Source organism: Filicampus tigris, chromosome 4, assembly GCF_054856515.1.
Source record: "Filicampus tigris isolate MCC_2025a chromosome 4, RoL_Ftig_1.0, whole genome shotgun sequence".
Lineage (NCBI taxonomy): Eukaryota > Metazoa > Chordata > Actinopteri > Syngnathiformes > Syngnathidae > Filicampus > Filicampus tigris.
In genome coordinates this window covers 26,694,965-26,703,748 of record NC_141220.1, presented here as the reverse complement: position 1 = coordinate 26,703,748, position 8,784 = coordinate 26,694,965, and the positions used below count along the sequence as shown (strand labels likewise).

General features: G+C 43.0%; 1 long non-coding RNA gene across 1 annotated transcript; it reads left to right on the top strand.

Moving 5' to 3' along the window:
* Window positions 1-5,793: 5,793 nt before the first annotated feature.
* Window positions 5,794-8,784, top strand: LOC147149170 (uncharacterized). Its single transcript, XR_015086624.1, has 3 exons — window positions 5,794-6,004; window positions 7,471-7,575; window positions 8,488-8,784. It is a non-coding gene; the product is annotated as an uncharacterized LOC147149170 (long non-coding RNA).

Below are 8,784 nucleotides of genomic sequence, written 5' to 3'. Positions count from 1 at the left end.
TTTTTGCAGAAAACAACCAAAAAATGGGCTGTTTTTTACAAAACAATGCAAGAAAGTGGGTCAAATTATCCCAATTTGTGTATCGGTCCATTTTTGACCCCAAATTGTGTTATTTTTAACCCAACTATTTTTAGAGTGTGTGTGTGTGTCGAAATGTGTGTAGGAAATTAGAAGATGAGAAGGAAAACGTTCGGGTGTAAAGATGCTTTGTTTATCATATAATAAATGCGAGTAACAGGCCTGCATTTTCTTTATGTTGTCAACCTCGTATGTATGTGTGGTTTTCTTCACCACCAAAACACATTCTCCATTAACACTTGTCAACTTTCACACTTCCTGTCGAGAGACCATTTGTTTGCTGTCAATCATTTTTAATGAGGTGCCAATTAGCTTCTTGAGAGCGCGCCGAGACTCGCGAGGCAGCTCACAAGTGCGCCTCAGCGTTGACGGGAAAACCCTGAGCGCGCAATTGCGGCATTAGAGGACGTAAGTCCGTTTCCTCGTAAACACAAGAGTTGCTTTGATCTGGACAGAGGTGGGTAGTCCAGGTCCAGAAAAGTAAAAACGCTGCCACAGCCTGTCTTGAGCCACAGGTGCTTCTAATCAACTGAGCTCGTTTACCTGCTGGTTGAGTAGAAGCACCTGTGGCTAAAGCCAAACTGGCAGGGTTTTTTTCTTTCTGGACCTGGATCGCCTGGATCTGGAGCACCTGTGAGTTTACACTACCATGCTCGCCGTACGACAAGTCAACCCAAACATATTTTTTTTCAAGAATATGTTCCCAGCAGGCCCACTGGTTGAAACACGGCATTCGGATTAATTTTGCGGTTTGTGGAATATGTAAATCCACTCGTTTTCAGCCATCTCTGGGGGCGGCCATTTTGTCTTCTGTCGACTGAAAGTGACATCACAGCCGCTCGCAAACGACCAATCGCGGCTGACCTGTTTTCTCAATCTGAGCCGTGATTGGTCGTTGTGAGCAGGTGCGATGTCATTTTCGGTCGACGGAAGACAAAATGGCCGCCGCCAGAGATAGCTAAAAACGAGTGGATTAACACATATTCCACAAACGCGAGAAGATGCGTTGACTTTAAGAACTATTTTGATGCTAATTAAAGGCGGCACGGCCTTTCGCCCAAAATTCAACTCGGGTAGGTTCTAATTTGCCTGTTCGAACCGCAAAGAGGACAACATACCTGATATTTGAAATGAAATAAAATAATTGTACAATCACTTTTGGAACACCGTGTGTATTTCTTCCAGATCGGAAGAGACGATGAATCTACAGTCGCACTCTGTCTTCTAATTCAGCACATTTTGAGTATAAGCCCGGTTTGGATTGCAACATGAATGAAGCGAGAACCCTTAGTTAGCTAGATAAGCGGAACGGGCTGATATGTAACTTGACGTAACTGAATATTTACCTACTTAAAACCTTGCACTTTTTTACTTTTATTTGAGTGAGTCATCGAATGAGTATTTTTACTTTTACCAAAGTCATTTTTTACACAAGTAATTGTACTTTTACCCAAGTACAGAATGTCAGTACATTTCCCATTTCCAACCAGAAAGTAGCCCGTTCGCCATTTTTTGTGTCCTTTATCAAAAGTGTAACTCGAGCCTCTCGCCCGCCACTCCCACCCTGGAATAATAACATGATTCGAATAACATGGTTTGTTCCTGTTGTCTTATCTGTCACCATCATCTTCTGCGAACCACCACGACTACCAGTCAGCATTTATTGTATACACAAGCATTCATAGTATATCCTTTTTCTAGGTCCGAGAGAGGCAAAACACACAATTTGAGGAAGGGGATATTTCTACAAGCACTTCCTTACTCACTCCATCCATCCTGAGCTAAAAATGAACGCGCCTGAGCCGGAGTTGCAATTAAAGCCATCACAAACACGAATGCCCTCAGCCATCACAAGAGCAGCACCAGATGGTCAAGATAAGGGACATTGCGGACTTCCTGTGTAGAACCCGTTTTCCTCAAACAAGAGGACCCTCCATGGGAATGTTGTGGCCCACGTTTACTTCCCAGCTTACAGTTTCATGTCTTCCGTCCACTAGTGTATTTGTTTATCGTGGCGAACGTTTATACACGCGCGAGAACGAAGTCTTTTTGAATTGGAAAATTTGGAATTTGACTAACGCTTGAGAAACGTACAAAACATGAGTTTGAACTGCCGTCGTGCATGACATGTGACCTCAGTTTAGTGAGCGCAGGTTTGAATCTCAACTCAGGGCCTTCCTATGGTTTGTATGTTATCCTTGTGCTTGTGTTTACTACAGGGACACTGTGGCTTTTTCTCATATTGCCCAAACATGAAAAATGCTAAATCTTTTGCACAAAAAAAACGAAAAAAAACCAAGGGGAGTGTTGTTGTTGTCCAGCAAAAAAAAATAAAAAAATTAAAAAAAAACACAACCAAGTCCAGTCCTCGAAAGCCCCTATCCAGCCTGTTTTAGATGTCTCTCTCCTCCAACACACCTGATTCAAATGATTACATATATATATATATATATATATATATATATATATATATATAATATCATATATAAAAAATAAGTTGTCTTGCATTGTTACATTTCCTGTTTCCAGACATTGTAAATAAGAGCTTAGTTGCCTTATATCTCCTTATTACTTTCCTCATAGATGCTCTCAGCACTGAGCTAATGACGACAAGTGAGTACATGACTCATAAAGCTAGTGTCTCTGGCCCTGAGCTTCACAGGGAGCTCTAAATCGACGGCCGCTACGTTTGGTGGTTCTTTCGACTGGAGGACCAGAAGACGCAAGTGAAAAACTCATCCTGCTAAACCTTGTCTGGAAACGTTCTGACCTGCACTCTGTTTTCTCTCCACCACAGGCCAGGAGAGCCAGGAGAATTTGTTGTGCAATCAATCATCCTATGACTTTATAACACGGACAGACACAGCGAGAGTTTCCAGCCTCGGGTGCCAGGGTGTTGGGGGGCGGGAGGGGGGGGGCATACTCACAGGCTTTTTTAAAGGTTTGCCACTGAATTTGCCAGCAGCTTTATAGCTTGAAGGTACCCACTGCGAGAATGGTATAAAAAAAAAAACCCTCATGATTTATGTGTTTAGGTTATTTGATCAGGTTCAACCTTTACACCAAAAATAAGTCATCACACTTTTTTTACGTACACAATTGCATTTTGTACGCTGTCTCCGGCCAATGTCAGCTGGGGTAGAACAGCTGGGCTGTGACAAGCACAAGGGAAAATGGATGGATGGATGAATAGATGTTTACAGGGAAAATACAGTAGCATCATGTTGCCCAGTTGTTAATCAGAACAAGACATTTTTAATCATTTCGCATTGTAAGCCGTTGTAACATGCCGATTGAAGATTAACACTGCACTTAGAGCGGGAGTCAACCCAAACATATTTTTTTCAAGAATATGTTCCCACTAGTTGAAACAGATCATTCTGATAAATATTGCGTTTGTGGAATATAAGTTAGGCAGCAAAATGCGCTCGTTTTTAGCCATCTCCGGGGGCGGCCATTTTGTCTTCTGTCGACTGAAAATGACATCACAACCGCTCACAACGACCAATCACGGCTCAGATTCAGAAAACCGGTCGGCCGTGATTGGTCGTCACCTGAGCCCTGAGTAGTTGTGATGTCATTTTCAGTCGACAGAAGTGACAAAATGGCCGCCCCCGGAGATGGCTATAAACAAGTGGATGGACTCTTATTCCTCAAACGCAATATTTATCAGAATGCCTTGTTTCAGCTAGTGGGCTTGCATAGAACATATTCTTGAAAAAAATATCTTTGGCTTGACTTCCACTTTAAATGTAGAAAAACAACAACTTGAATGATAATTTAATTAAAACTTATTACTGATAACAACCTCCGATAAAACCTCTTTATGGTGTCAATGTAAAAACACAAACTCAGTTTAATTCTTTAGCTGCAACTTTGAGGCAGATTTTTTGCAGTATTGCAGTTTTCTGGCTTTCCCCAAGTGCTTTGAGGCCCTACACCGAGTCGTCCTGTCAATTTTTGTTATTCTGTAATGTACACTTTCACATCACTTTAACAAACACTGTATGGTACAATGATGTGTGTTCAATGTTGCCCACTCGGCATCCTTTGCAGCCTGATCATCCTGGAAAGGGGGATCCCCCCCATCTGTGGTCCCTTCTCAAGGTTTCCTCACTTTTCCCCCCAGATGTTTTTTTTTTTTTTTCTTAGTTTTTCCTCGCCCTCTTGGGGGTTAAGATCAGGGGACGTCGTGTATACGATCCGGTGCATATGTGAAGCCCTTTGAGACTTTCCTGTGATCAAGGGCTACATAAATAAATGTGACTTGACTTGACTAATGTGCAATGACGAGAACGAGCATTGCCTTTTTAATCAAAAGGTCATCTTTGTGTTCAATGAGTCCCCCGCCGTCACTTGGCTACTGACATTGAACGCAGCGATAAGAAAACATGAGCTTGCCTCGCGTGACAAGCCTGCACATGCGAGGACGGACGGACATGCTAGGAAAATGTCACGAGCGAAGACCCTCTGAGAACCCAAAGGTGAATTTGTTGATTTCATTGGATATCAAGCAGGAAAAGTCATTTCAGTGTGATGATCTTTTCTTCCCCCTCTTCAAGAGGAAAACAATGTCTGCTGGTAGCATAAATTCCAAACGTCTGCGCTGACAGCGTCTTGTTTTTGTCTATTCGAGTGAGGTCACAAAACACGGCTGTATATTTTCACACTCGTCTCGCCGTGGAAAACTCACATCAACTTTAGCATCATGGTTTTTTGTTTTTTTTCCCTCTTCATTTTGGACCCCTTACACGCTTGACAAATGGGGGCAGTCGGCGGGAACATCTGGAAAAGATTAGCTTGTTTTCTCATCCAACTTTGCAGCCAGGAACGCACGGGTAAACTCCAAGTCATACCAACGGAGAATCAAAGTGGTTTGCGAGGTAATGTGAGGACATCCATATGTAGTTACGATGTGGAAATGTTCATGGGATCACCAACCACAAGAAAAACACGGAATAGATGTTATGGTCTTCACTCAGCAGGACAAATGCAAATGGATGTGTTTAGTACGTCCTGCTGGGGAACCACCAGAGTTGGGCATTCCGCTTATGTGACGGACCGTCTTATCCGTCCGTCTATGATGGACGGCCATTTTGTCGATGATAAACGATAGACGGCAACCTTGGAAAAATAAACGGATTAAGCATGGTCAGGAGCCCATTTTTTTCCGTCTATGGACTATTTTTGCGGTGAGGCTTCAATGACGAGGTTTCCACGGCCAAAGCTTCCGGGTCCTAAAAGGAGACGCATTTAGTCCGGCCGCGGTAAGGCTTTCGTTTCAAATATCACTCAGCCGGGGGGGGGGGGGGGGGGGGGGGTTGTTGAGAGTGCAAGTCGGTCGAAGTTTTCAGACAGAAACGGCAACGGAAGCCCGTTTAAAACGGTCAAACGATCGGCCAATTTATCCCGCGCGGACAACAAGACGGAGAGCCCCGGAAGAAACTTTTTCATCCGCTTATATCCCGGGATCTTATTCTTTTGGTGACAAACCTGTCGTGGTCTGTACGTTTTCTTGGTTGGGTTTGACTTTCATGTTTTTCTTTTTTTGTGTGTCCGTCTCATTATGCTTATTGTGTCCACCTGTGCTCCTTCCACCTCCTTGTGTTTAGCCAATCAGTTCCCTTCAACCCTTTGCGTCTTGTCCAGGTGTTCCTTCTTCTCTCGTCAGTATTTAATCCCCAGGTTGCTTTCGGTTGCTTTCAGTTGGTTCACAATAAAATCACCTAAACTGCTGCACCACCCGTTTTTGACTTTCCCTTTAACTTCACATCTGAGTCTTTGTTGGGCAAATCCTGCGCTGGGATATTCTCAGCTCTGAAGGTTTTAATTCAACTTTGTAGCCACTGTTGGAAATGGAAACACGGCTTGGAAGGCAAACTGAACTTTTTAAAAGATGGCAAGTGTGTGCTGACTCCTATTCAACGTGAGTTTGATTTTATTTGGTTAATTCTGAACACATCCCCAGATACAAGAGGGTGTGCGCACTTGTGCAGCCACATTGCGGCAATTGTGACTGTAACTTTTACTTCCCTTTTTAAATCGAGTTGTACAGTTTATAGGTCGCAGTAGTGCAAAAAGTTTTTAAATGATTTATCTCGATCAAATTTTTTTTATATTACAAAAAAAAAATTTGAAAAGGGTGTGTAGACTTTTCTTCTATCCACAGTACATACACTAGTGGGATTTTAAAAAACACGCTGCGATGAAACATTTTGCTCGCTGCTTACGCAATGTTCACGTTATGTTAAAAACATTTCTTTTTAATCATCGTAAAAGTCATCATAAAGTGTACTTAAGAGCTCTGATTAATGAACGATGGAGGCGGATTTCTGTCATCGTTTGGACCGACTGAAGATTGCCCGCTAATTTATGGCGGTTTTTCCTTTCAGTCATCACCCGTCCAACCGCAACTACTTTAACACACTGCAGTCTCACTCGGGTTTGTGTTTCGATGTCAATCACGTGAAGCACATGTCGGAGCCTGGTGGAAAAGTCATCAGACCAACCGCATATTATAAAACATCCTCCGACCGTTGAACTTTGATCCTTTTGTTTATACAGTACTGTTAGGTCAACGGGTGAGTCCATCTTCCGTTACCATGACAACCAGGGACAATTAAGTACCGTATGTGCCGGTTGTCTAACCTAACCTATGCGTCCAACAAAATTTGACGCAGCTCTGCTTAACTTTTGACTTTGACACGACAGCAGCGGCATTGCATCTAATCCGATCGGAGTTCGGATTCAAATTATGATCGGATGCACTTTTTTTTCCCGCGGACACTAAAAACATTGATCCGATTAGGACCGTGCGTGTTCGTGCATCGCACTTTTGATCGGAGCAAATTCTTTTGACATGCGCGGATTGACCAAATATAACGGAAGTAGTAGTAGAAGACGAAGAAGTCGTAGCGACCTCTGTGTCAAGAAAACATCGCTCCATCCATTTCTGCTTTAAACGTTAGCGTTATTTCACGTTTTTTTTTTTTTTTCCCGTTTGCGTTGTTACATCGAGTTAACACGTCCTAATGGAGATAAAACGGAAGACTTCAGTCTTCCACCTGCTCACTCTGCTTCTACTAGCTTCCGGGAATAACAGAAACATGTATACTGACGTCACAGACATCCGCGCTTTGTTCCGAAATGTCGCAATAACTTCTCCCGACGCTTATTCCGAAATGTCGCAATAACTTCTCCCGACGCTTATTCCGAATAAGTGTTTTCATGCGCGCCGATCGGATTAACAATCAATCATTAACCACCTCTCTCGTTTGGAATAAAATCTGGATCGGAATGGGCTTGATTGGGTCAGAATATTTCGATTAGGGTGTGAACATGAAGCATTTTTATTCCGATCGGGCTTTTAACCGGAATAAATGTTTCGCACAGTGCTTTTTCAGTGGGCGGACTGACTGTAGCTTGAAAGTGGTTCTGGATCTTCGCCCGATCCGGCTGCCAAGTATTTGAAATGATGCCTGCTGTTACCTAATGAGTGTAAGTTCAGAACAGCATGCTCACAGACATTTTCAGTGAAAGAGTGCCATTTTTCTTATGAAGACAATCGACAAACATGTTTGTGCGTGTGTTTTGTGGGAGGCTTTCGCTTTTTTTTTCCTTTCTGTGGACAACAAGTGTTTTGAGTCAGAAGTGTGCAACAAATGAAACTTGCATTTTAAGGCAACACTGTCGATTTGCATTCCATCTATAAAAACGGTTTGTTTTTAAAGGTTTAATCAGGTGCATTTTTTTTTATTTATTTTTTTTAACTTTCCTGTGCAATGATTTTCAGTTAACTCAATCAAGTACAGATTGTTTTATGTTCCTATATTCAAGCACGCAGTTAATGTTCAAACTGTACTAATGTTCCAGTGGCTCACCCATAATATTAAATATACTTTTAAGACTAGAACATATCTGTTTTTTGGGGTGAAAAAATATTCAGTTGCATGCTCTGTACTGTGTATAGCACGCAGGGCTAACGCCAGACAGCCGCCCGTGTTATACTCTGATAAATTAAAATAGCACATGGCCTAGCAATTTGCACCAACCTGCCTCCCACATGCGAAGGAGCATACGCCTATTATATTTTGCAACGGCGCAGCAGAGCGCCTGCTTCCGTAACGTCCCGAGAGCAATGGTAAGGCCGACCGCAGAGTGAAAGGTCTTGGCCCACCTTCTGCCTCGTAGTTCATCCAAAATTTGTTGGACGGACGGAGGAGAGGACGGCTGTGCAGCAGGCACAACGCGTTCTTCTTCCATGTGAAATCCAGCAATTTTTTTTTTTTCTTTTTTTTTTTTTTTTACTGGAGCTTACTTTCGTCTCGGGCCGTCCGCCATTGTTTGCGATGCAGTGTGAGACTTTTCTCATGAGAGTTTCGTATCAAAGTGTTTCACTGCAATTCGTAGAAAGCTGATTCCGAGCAACCGCTGGCACGAGGGCTTTCTGGTTTGAAGGGAGAAGCAAAAGAAGCAGTCTTCTGTCAAACAAGCGAGGCACTTTCGAAGCGGAGGAGGTTTGCACCATCAACCACAGCTCCCGCCCAAAGATTGTTTCATTCCACAGGGACGAAGCTTGTTGTGAGGGACCTGTTGGTATGCGGGACGGTCATTCACCAGCCAAGGAAAAAAATGGCTACGAATAGCTTCGCTCTTTTTTACCCATTCCCCTTTTCCCATTAAATTCTGCTGTGAACAAACTGACAA